The sequence below is a fragment of the Ovis aries genome, chromosome 2 (assembly GCF_016772045.2).
Source record: "Ovis aries strain OAR_USU_Benz2616 breed Rambouillet chromosome 2, ARS-UI_Ramb_v3.0, whole genome shotgun sequence".
Classification (NCBI taxonomy): domain Eukaryota; kingdom Metazoa; phylum Chordata; class Mammalia; order Artiodactyla; family Bovidae; genus Ovis; species Ovis aries.
In genome coordinates this window covers 131,279,056-131,289,496 of record NC_056055.1, presented here as the reverse complement: position 1 = coordinate 131,289,496, position 10,441 = coordinate 131,279,056, and the positions used below count along the sequence as shown (strand labels likewise).

At 39.0% G+C, this 10,441-nt stretch overlaps 1 non-coding gene across 1 annotated transcript; it reads right to left on the bottom strand.

Moving 5' to 3' along the window:
• Positions 1-3,884: 3,884 nt before the first annotated feature.
• On the bottom strand, positions 3,885-3,991 carry LOC114113268 (U6 spliceosomal RNA). Its single transcript, XR_003588332.2, has one exon. It is a non-coding gene; the product is annotated as a U6 spliceosomal RNA (small nuclear RNA).
• Between the last annotated feature and the right edge of the window lie 6,450 nt (positions 3,992-10,441).

Sequence of the window (10,441 nt, the reverse complement as noted above, 5' to 3'; positions counted from 1 at the left end):
CAATTTGATCTCTGGTTCCGCTGCCTTTTCTAAATCCAGCTTGAACATCTGGAAGTTCACGGTTCACATGTTGTGGAAGCCTGGCTTGGAGAATTTTGAGCATTACTTTGCTAGTGTGTGAGATGAGTGCAATTATGCTGTAGTTTGGGCATTCTTTGGCATTGCCTTTCTTTGGGATTGGAAGGAAAACTGACCTTTTCCAGTCCTGTGCCACTGTTGACTTTTCCACATTTGCTGGCATATTGAGTGCAGCACTTTCACAGCAGCATCTTTCAGGATTTGAAATAGCTCAACTGGAATTCCATCACCTCCTTTAGCTTTATTCATAGTGATGCTTTCTAAGGTCCGCTTGACTTCACATTCCAGGATGTCTGGTTCTAGGTGAGTGATCACACCATCGTGATTATCTGGGTCATGAAGAAATTTTTTGTATAGTTCTGCCACCTCTTCTTAATATCTTCTGCTTCTGTTATGTCCCTACCATTTCTTTCCTTTTTTGAGATCATGTTTGCATGGAATGTTCCCTTGGTATCTCTAATTTTCCTGAAGAAATCTCTAGTCTTTCCCATTCTATTGTTTTCCTCTGTTTCTTTGCATTGATCACTGAGGAAGTCTTTCTTATCTCTCCTTGCTGTTCTTTGCAATTCTGCATTCAAATGGGTATGTCTATAGCAAGGCTCTAAAAGACACACCAGATAATCCCACCCTCGCCCTCTCCCACAGAGTCCATAAGACTGTTCTATACATCTATGCCTCTTTTGTTGTCTTGCATACAAGGGTGAGGGTGGGATGATGTGGGAGAAAGGCATTGAAACATGTGTAACATCATATATGAAACGAATTGCCAGTCCAGGTTTGATGCATGATACTGGATGCTTGGGACTGGTGCACCGAGATGACCCAGAGGGATGGTACGGGGAGGGAGAAGGGAGGGGGGTTCAGGATGAGGAACATGTGTATACCTGTGGCGGATTCATGTTGATGTATGGCAAAACCGATACAATATTATAAAGTAATTAACCTCCAATTAAAATAAATAAATTAAAAAAAGGACACACCAGATAAAATCAAGTGATGACTTATGGTAACTTATTCTTTCAGATCCTCCTCCTAGTTTATGTTAACTCTTCACTCAAAAAGAATTGAATATGAAGGGGAGGGGCTGCCAAGTGTGGACACACAACGGAGAAATACGACTCTTTTCTACCCATCTGTAAGTTTGCAGGTCAGCTCAAAGAGGCTAAACCTTAGATGTTTACATGACAGGGTCTGTGTGCTATACTGGAGGAGTTTTTCCCGACGCTAGCCCGTGAGTCTCAGGGTGAGTTCAGTTCTGATGGAATGGTCGTATGGAAAGAGATGAGGGTGCCTGGGATGACTTTCTACACCAACTCTTTGTAAGATTTTCAGAAGACACTTGTTATGAATACAGATGCAATTAGATCCTTCTGTATACAAGTTTGTAGATATATATGGATCTGTGTCCATATGTACATTTATGCGGTTCACTCCAATTTAGAAGAAAGGAGGAAGATACAATTTTTTTCCAACTAACATCACAGAGAAGAACATTAATATATAATCATAACTGAGTTTGTATCTCTGTCAGTTTTCCATCCTCCATTCCATCTGTCATTTCACCATATTGTTATAGCTATTATTTGACATCTTGTCTTTATCATCTCATCTATCAATAAATAGGCAATATCTTCTTAGACAATACTTCCTGTTTGTGTCTAACATGGAATTCAATTTCCATGAACTTCACAGTTCTGTGAACCTGAAAAATATTTAATATGACTATTGGGTTAAATTATCTATGCCATATATAATTAGTTACTTAGTGATAGGCAAACAAATTCTTTATTATATCACATCTTCCAAACTGTTTCCCATTAAAATTAATGACATGGTGAGAAAGTATAGGGGAAATGAATTCAATAGCTAGTTTCTTTTTCATGGCAAAGACTATACCATAGAGACCAGTATATTTGACTTTAGAAAACTGTCTTCATTTAATTTGTTCACTGTCCTGTTACAAACAGATCACTATTCTGCAATGGGATATTAAATAGAAGTATATTCCCTATCAAATATTAAATACAACGAAAATTTTCTCTCTTTAAATTAGAGCAACTGCATTCCTTAAAAGCATTTATGAATCAATATTCGTATGATAATGAATATCCCCTACCTGCAAAAGGTGAATGAGAAAATCATTTTAAAATTATTACCTTTACAAGAATTTAATGTTAAATTACATTTCAAAGAACTCCTAGTAGAGCTGAGAAACAGGCAAGTAAATTCTATACTGTTTCCAGGTACTTAGTAGACATGTATCTGCATGTGTAAACCATTAGGGATAAAAAAGATATGAACACACAAAACATTTGTTCCTTCAGTAATGATACATGCTTTAATAACCTTGAGGAATAAGCCAGAAAAATCCATCTATAAGAACTCACATTCAGCACTTTGTACAGAAGACACAAATATAATAGACAATGGATTAAAAAAAAACCTGCTGCTTCTCAAGCATGACTAATGACATTGTTATTACATTTAAATTAAAGTAACTTCTAAGTTCTATTTAGAAATAAGTCTCTGCATTGCTATCTAGGAGGAATTTAAATGGATTTATATTTGGAGTTCATATGTTTATATATAAATCTGAAGAATATTTCTCCTTGTTTATCAGTAATCTGGGAATCGTGTTTGGAAACATTGGTTTTTCATCATATATTTAAAAAAATTGCAGTCGTGCTGAGTATTTTTTGTTGTATCATGCACATAAATATAACTTGCCTGGTGGCTCACATGGTAAAGCATCTGACTACAATGCGGGAGACCCAGGTTCTATCCCTGGCTTGGGAAGATCCCAGTAGAAGGAAAAGGCAGCCCACTCCAGGATTCTTGCCTGGAAAATCTCATGAACGGAGAAGCATGGGAGGCTATAGTCCATGGGCCCTTAGTAGACAAAATAAATGCACATAAATATATGTCTGTATTATACAACCATTAAAATAAGAAATGCCTATTTTAACTCTTGGTCGTCAGTTCCTCATGGCACTGGTTCCACTAACAAGAGGTATTTTCCTAACCTGATTATATCATACCTCATCTGGAAATTTACATATTACCTAATTCATATGGATAAGAACCCATACCAAGACTCTTGAAAAGGTTTTTATTAATTCACAATGACGTTAGCGACACGTGACACACTGAGCTACAAAACTATGATTAAGCCAGCTAAAAATTTCTTATATTTAGAGAAAGCATATATATTTTCCTAATTATGAAGTTCTCCGTGAGGTGGTACCATCCTGCTAACCTAGTGAATTTTTACCTAGGATGGTTTAGAGTCAGAGCCCAGAAGAATGGGACTCATGTGTCAGGAAAACCAGCCCGTAGCCTTAGACTGTTGTCATGACGGGCACATGTACATTCTGTGATGCTTGGGTCATTGGTCATGATTTGTGATCCCTTTTTAACTGTAATAGTAAATCAGTGTGTGCAATTACATAATATGCTGCCATAGATTTGAACAAAAACTGAGTGGTTTGCTTGCATATCCATTTACAAGTCCTGAGTAGACATATAACAGTGCTTCACTGTTTTAAATATGATTAGATTTATAAAGAATTTGATAAAATACAGTTTAACACTTGGCCGTTGTGGCACATCAGTACATTTTCTTTTAAATGATAAGGTATAAACCAATTGTATTTTTTTAATTTATTTGTTTTAATTGGATGCTAATTATTTTGCAATATTGTAGTGGTTTTTGCCATACATTGACATGAATCCTCCATAGGTGCGACATGTATCCCCCATCCTAAACCCCTCTCCCACCTCGCTCCCATCCCACCTCTCAGAGTCATAAAAATATGGAACGCTTCATGAATTTGCGTGTCATCCTTGCGCAGGGGCCATGCTAATCTTCTCTGTATCGTAACAATTTTAGTATATGTGCTGCCGAAGCGAGCACCCAATTGCATTTTTAGACAAGTGATATATATGACCGAAAATTACCTTCCAGAACATAGACATGAAGAAAGTACTTATAGTTACCATTGAGAAAATACAAAATGATTAGTTGCGTTGAAGTTTCTAGTTAGATGTAGGTGCCAAAGTAGTCAATTGTAGTCCATCTTTTTATTAATTGACCAAGATGTGGCATTATGAAACTGATTACTTTTTAAAGTATAATATAATGGCTGACATATTTTATCTCCAATTTCTATCAAGAATTCTTCGACACATGCTATCATGAGTCCATCCTTGCTGATAGGAAAAGTACTTATCCAGGCATGAGCAATACATTCATTCTTGCAGTGCATCAGAGTACCAACTGATACATCAGCCACTCTGGGATTTGATGTCAGAGGTTAAAAGGAATGCCTTTGTTCTTAGTATGTTATTGTTGGAGAAAGCTCAGCTCTACAACACTATGATTACAATGTCTATCTTTCTTTCTCTGATAATGACAATGGCAGAAAATGATAAAGTTTGATATATGGTCCACATCAAATATTCCCTTGTTCTATTGATCACTGCCTACTTCAAATAATTTACCTCTCTCCAAAGCCCCCAAAGTAATGCAGGAAGCTGCAAGAAAAATAAAGTGTGAGATGTTGCAACTAGATTTTGAGTATCCATGATGTCTGTAATTAATTTCTGGAAAAGAGACCAGTTCAGATTGCCCACATTTTGTCTTGGTCTCTAAAGATGCCCGATTCAATGGGATTCATCTATTGTTCACTCCTTGCCTTTCTCCTCGATACCACTGGTGCAGGCCTTCTGCACAATGGTTTTGGTGAACTTGCTATATTCATTTAATATTTATTCAAAATCATGTTTTCTATAAACAAAAACATATTATTTCTTCTTTTCCAATCTACAGAACTTTTCCTTTTCTTGTCTTATGTACTAGGTAGGACTTCCAGGATAATGTTGGATGAGAGTTGTGAGAGAGGACGTTCTTATCTTCTTCCCGGGGTGGGGGGAAGCGGAGGAGTTTCTCACCATTAAATATGATGTTAGTTAGATGTTTTTTGTAGATGTTCTTTATCAAGTTGATGAAACTTCTTCTGTTACTAGTTTTCTTAAGAGTTTTTAACAAATTATCATAAACATGTATTAAATTTTCTCCAGTGTTATTCCTGAAGCAATTGATATAATCATATGATTTTTCTTTTCTTGCCTGTAGATGTGGTGGATTATACTGATTGATTTTTGAGTATTGGGTCAGCTTTGTATATCTGGGGAAAAAATCCCATTGTATGTGAAAGTCTATTTTTTCACTGTGGGATTCAATTTGTTGGTATTGTGTTGAGAATTTTTGTGTTTATGTTTATGAGGAATATTGGCTTGTAGCTTTATGTTAAAACATTGGTCTGGTTTTAGTACACTGTGGTGTATCTAGGGGACAGTGTTTATTTAGAGGATGAATAGTTACTGGTTGACTGAAATATACCAAGGTGATCCCCAGATCAAGAAGAGAACTGAGGCTTTCCATCACAACCTGGGAGTGCTTATTGGAAACGCTAGTTATGTCTATTAGTGAGTATTCCCAGAGAAAAACTTGAATGGATTTTTCTAAGACATTTTGTATTGGTTTCCTGGGGTTGCTGTAACAAAGAACAGTCGGGGGCCCTCAGTAGCTGCTGATGCATAGCAGGTAACCTCCTGCTGATAAAGGAAGGTCCCAAGGTACAATGCTATTTTACATAAGGGATTCAGTATTTGGTACCTGTGGAAGAAAGAGGTGTCTTGGAACCAATCCCCAAGTATACTGAAGGAGGACAATACCACAAATTGGATGCCTTAAAAACAACAGAAATTTATTCTTTCTCAGTTCTGAAGGCTAGAAGTTCAGAATGAAGGCATTGGGAGGATCGGGCTCTCTCTGAAGGCTCTAGGGAAGAACTTCTCATTGCTCCTCCCCTTCAGGTGGGGCCCACCTCTGGTGTAGGGCTTGCCGCAGTTGCACCACAGCAACAAGCTTCCATCACAACTCACCACCATTTTCCACGTGTCTCCTCTGTCTCTCGTCTGCCGTGGCCTTCTTGAGAGCATTAGTTGTGGACTGAGCACTCACCCTGACACTACCGCCAATACAGTTACTCTAGTCCAGTAACTAAAAACATCACACAGACACATTTCATCGGGGCCTCTAACTTCCTCTCAAGGAGGTCCCCATGTAAATTTCCTAGATCCCCAGGAAATTCATCCTGAGAGAGAGGATGAAATCCAAAGCTTACTCAGTTTTCCCATCCTGATGTTTGGTTTCTTCTCCCCTCTGGTCCTCTAATTCCCCACACTTAGTGACAGCAGATAAGGTTTTTATATACCCCATTTCCTCACAAGAATGTGTTGAGGTTTGGTTTTTTTTTTGTTTGTTTTTTGGTGGTGGAAACATTCTTATTTAATCTGATAACCCAGACCAGGATGTGATGAGAAATTCTACTACTCCTTTAAAATGAACAGAAATGAATAAATGCACATTTAAGAGGCATCTTAGACAGCTGCATTAACTTGCATCAAAAGTAGGCCTTTGAGGGTCAGCATGGCGATGGCTGACCCTTTGGAGCAGATGGGCATTTAGCTTTCTGATCCTGCCAGGTACCTTGTTTCCTACTTTGCACTTCCAGCTGCCCTGCTTGCCAACAGCCTGTGTGTATGGAGGTCTGCATAATATTTGTTACAAAGAAAGGTAGCCTTCTGCCTTTATTGGAATAATACGAGTTACAGATTATTTGCCATTGGATAAGCTTCCTTTTTATTTTATCTTTTGAATTTTTATCTTCAAAAAATTTCAGTATATTTTAATGCTAATATAAGAAAATACCATTTTGTAATTGTTTGAATCAATAAAGTTTTTGGAAAATAACAGTTGTTGAATGACAAAGGGAAAAGGTTGTTTCATTAGCCAGTTCTGGAGCTATTATTTTACAAGTATTGATATTTAAGTGGGTTCTAAATGGGAAAAGAGCCATAGCAGGAATCCATCAGAATTCAAACTGAAAACTTCCAATTACATACTTATTGTTTTAATTTAAAAAAAATTCATCAATTTTTCCAGCTATACCTATGTTTAAAATATGTTTTAATTTCACCAGATTTTTTTTGTGCTAATTGGAAATATATGCACACAAACATCTATGTCTATACAATTTTTTCTGTTCCCTTGTCCTTTGAGGAGGATAGGGTATTAATTTTATGGCATTAAAAAAGAGAATCCAAAAAATTGGATTTACCAAGTCCTGGCTTAAACAAATGAAGTTTCTATTGAACAGAAGGTAGAGCTATCCGGCCAAACACTCAAACTCCAGAATCAAAGACTTGGTCATCTGGAAGAGTGTCATGCATCCAACTTCCACCCCCAATGCTTGGGTGGTTCGTTATATTATATAAACTCTCACCCACACAAGGAATAGTGGTGTGGAGATTCTCGGGAAAAAGCCAAATTCAGCAGCTTTGTGCTTTCCATATTGAGGCTGAATTCATACACAGCTGATAACATTCAAATCTCATCTCACGAGAAGAGAGTGGAGAAAATGAATTGCTGTTGCTTTGAGCAGGACACTGTTTCATTTAGGGAATGCAAATCTTTTGGCTCTTTGATGCAGCTCAAGATTCTGCCTATTATAAATGGAAAGCAGTCTGTCATGCTCTGGCATTCGCACTGACACACACAATATCAGAGTGTACTAGGAGGAGATATTTCATTTTGTTTCAGCTAACTTATTTCATGGACACACTTAAAATACTGTGCCTACCACAGGAATGTCAAAAGCTTCAGACGGCAATTTCTAGGATGGAATGGTCATGAATAAAAATAAATATCGTGGAACAAGATGCAGTATTTCTTCCTTCCTTCATTTGGAATTCAAATAATCTAAATGTTTGCATTTGGCTTTTTTTTTTTAAGATTTACATTTATGAATGAAATGTCAGTTTTAAATTAGATCTGTTCACAATCAGATTATTGAGCCCCAGCCACAATAAAATACTGATAATTTGGGCAGTGTAACTGTTAAGATGTACCTAAATCCTGGTTTTGGCAATTTGGACTTAGTCACTGCAAGGTGAGACACCCATTTCTCCACTTAACACCTAATGATGATTTACACCTGATTATATCTGCTTTGGCCTTCCCTAGTGGCTCAGAGGGAAGGCAATGGCATCCCACTCCAGTACTCCTGCCTGGAAAATCTCATGGACGTAGGAGCCTGGAAGGCTGCAGTCCATGGGGTCGCTGAGGGTTGGACACAACTGAGTGACTTCACTTTCACTTTTCACTTTCATGCATTGGAGAAGGAAATGGCAACCCACTGCAGTGTTCTTGCCTGGAGAATCCCAGGGATGGGGGAGCCTGGTGGGCTGCTGTCTATGGGGTCGCACAGAGTCGGACATGACTGAAGCCACTTAGCAGCAGCAGCAGTGGCTCAGAGGGTGAAGCGTCTACCTGCAATGTGAGAGAACTGGGTTCAATCCCAAGGTTGGGATCATGCTCTGGAAAATGAAATGGCATCCCACTCCAGTACTCTTGCCTGGAAAATTCCATGGACTGAGAAGCCTGCTTGGCCAAAGGCCATTGGAAAACAAAGCATTGCCAGCAAAGGTCCATCTAGTCAAAGCTAGATGTTTTTCCAGTGGTCATGTATGTATATGAGAGTTGGACTATAAAGAAACTGAGCATTGAAGAATTGATGCTTTTGAACTGTGGTGCTGGAGAAGACTCTTGAGAGTCTCTTGGACTACAAGGAGATCCAACCAGTCCATCCTGAAAGAAATCAGTCCTGAGTATTCATTGGAAGGACTGATGCTGAAGCTGAAACTCCAATACTTTGGCTACCTGATGTGAAGAACTGACTCATTGGAAGGGACCCTGATTCTGGGAAAGACTGAAAGCAGGAGAAGGGGATGACAGAGGATGAGATAGTTGGCTGGCATCACCAACTCGATGGACATGAGTTTGAGTAAGCTCCAGGAGTTGGTGATGGACAGGGAAGCCTGGCATTGTTGCAGTCCATGGGGTCACAAGGAGTCAGACATGACTGAGGGACTGAACTGACTGATACCTACTTTAAAATGCTGGGAAAATGATCCTGGACTTTATCTCCTCAATATTATTTTGACTACTAGAGCCATCACAGATTTTTAAGTTTAAAGTTTCAATTTGGGTGTAGTCCAGATGATCTGAAGCTGTGCTGTGCTTAGTTGCTGTCATGTCCAACCCTTTGCAACCCCATGGACAATGGCCCACCAGACTCCTCTGTCCATGGGAATCTCCAGGCAAGAGTATTGGAGTGGGTTGCCATGCCCTCCTCGAAGGGATCTTCCCAACCCAGGGATAGAGCCCAAGTCTCCACACTGCAGGCGGATTCTTCACTGTCTGAACCACCAGAGAAGCCCAAGAATACTGGAGTGGGTAAGTATCCCTTCTCCAGGGCATCTTCCCGACTCAGGAATCAAACCCAAATCTCCTGCATTGCAGGCAGATTCTTTACCAGCTGAGCTACCAGGAAAGCCCGATGATCTGAAGGGTTCTCTCTTAAGTTTCATAGGGTAGGTGAGAGTGTTTTATGTATACTTCACAGTTAGAATCTGATTCTAAGTGGTTGATTTCCATCACAGGAAATAATAATCAGGCAAACAAATAACATCTTTGTGTTTTTACATTCTCCCATCCATCTCTCCAAAAGAAAAAGGAAAAAACAAGCTAGGCTTATCTTTTTTTTTTACCTCTGAGAACAATTTAAAAAAATCGAGTGTGACTATGCCTTAGGTGCTGAGAACATGATGATGAACGGGGCTGTCACAGATCCTGCTGATAAGCATCTCTCACTCTAGCCAGGAGACAGATGCTCACGCATGCAATTCCGATGCAGCTACTAAGGGACATGACAAGGGCAGCTTGGATGATGGCAGGGCACATGGCAGGAGCATCTGTACTGGACTTGATGGGTCAGAAGGCTTCCTGGGGAGGTTGTGTCTCAAAAGAACCTGGAAGGATACACAGGAATTAAGCCACATGAAGCTGGGTGGACTGCAGTAAGGCAGCTCTGGGAAGGAGGAGTGAAGAGAAGAGCATGACAGGACACAACTTGAAGTTAGGTAGCACTTGGTGTTGATCAGAAGGGATGGAACAGAGGCTGGGAATGGAAACATAGGTTCTGAAGGGCTTTGTGTGACACTGGAAGAAATTTAAACTTGGATGAAGTGGTTAGGGAGTTCTTGCAATAATTTATTTTAAGCCTGTGTCTTGGTTTTAAGTGATGGTTAGCATTATTGAATGAATCAGCTAAATGTTCCTGCTTCTTTCTCCAAATCTTTTAGATATTATAGAATATGCAAAGATTCAAATATGAGGATTCCTATGGTAAATGTGTCCTGGAATTGAATGTAAAAAAAAAAAAAACACCTTACCATC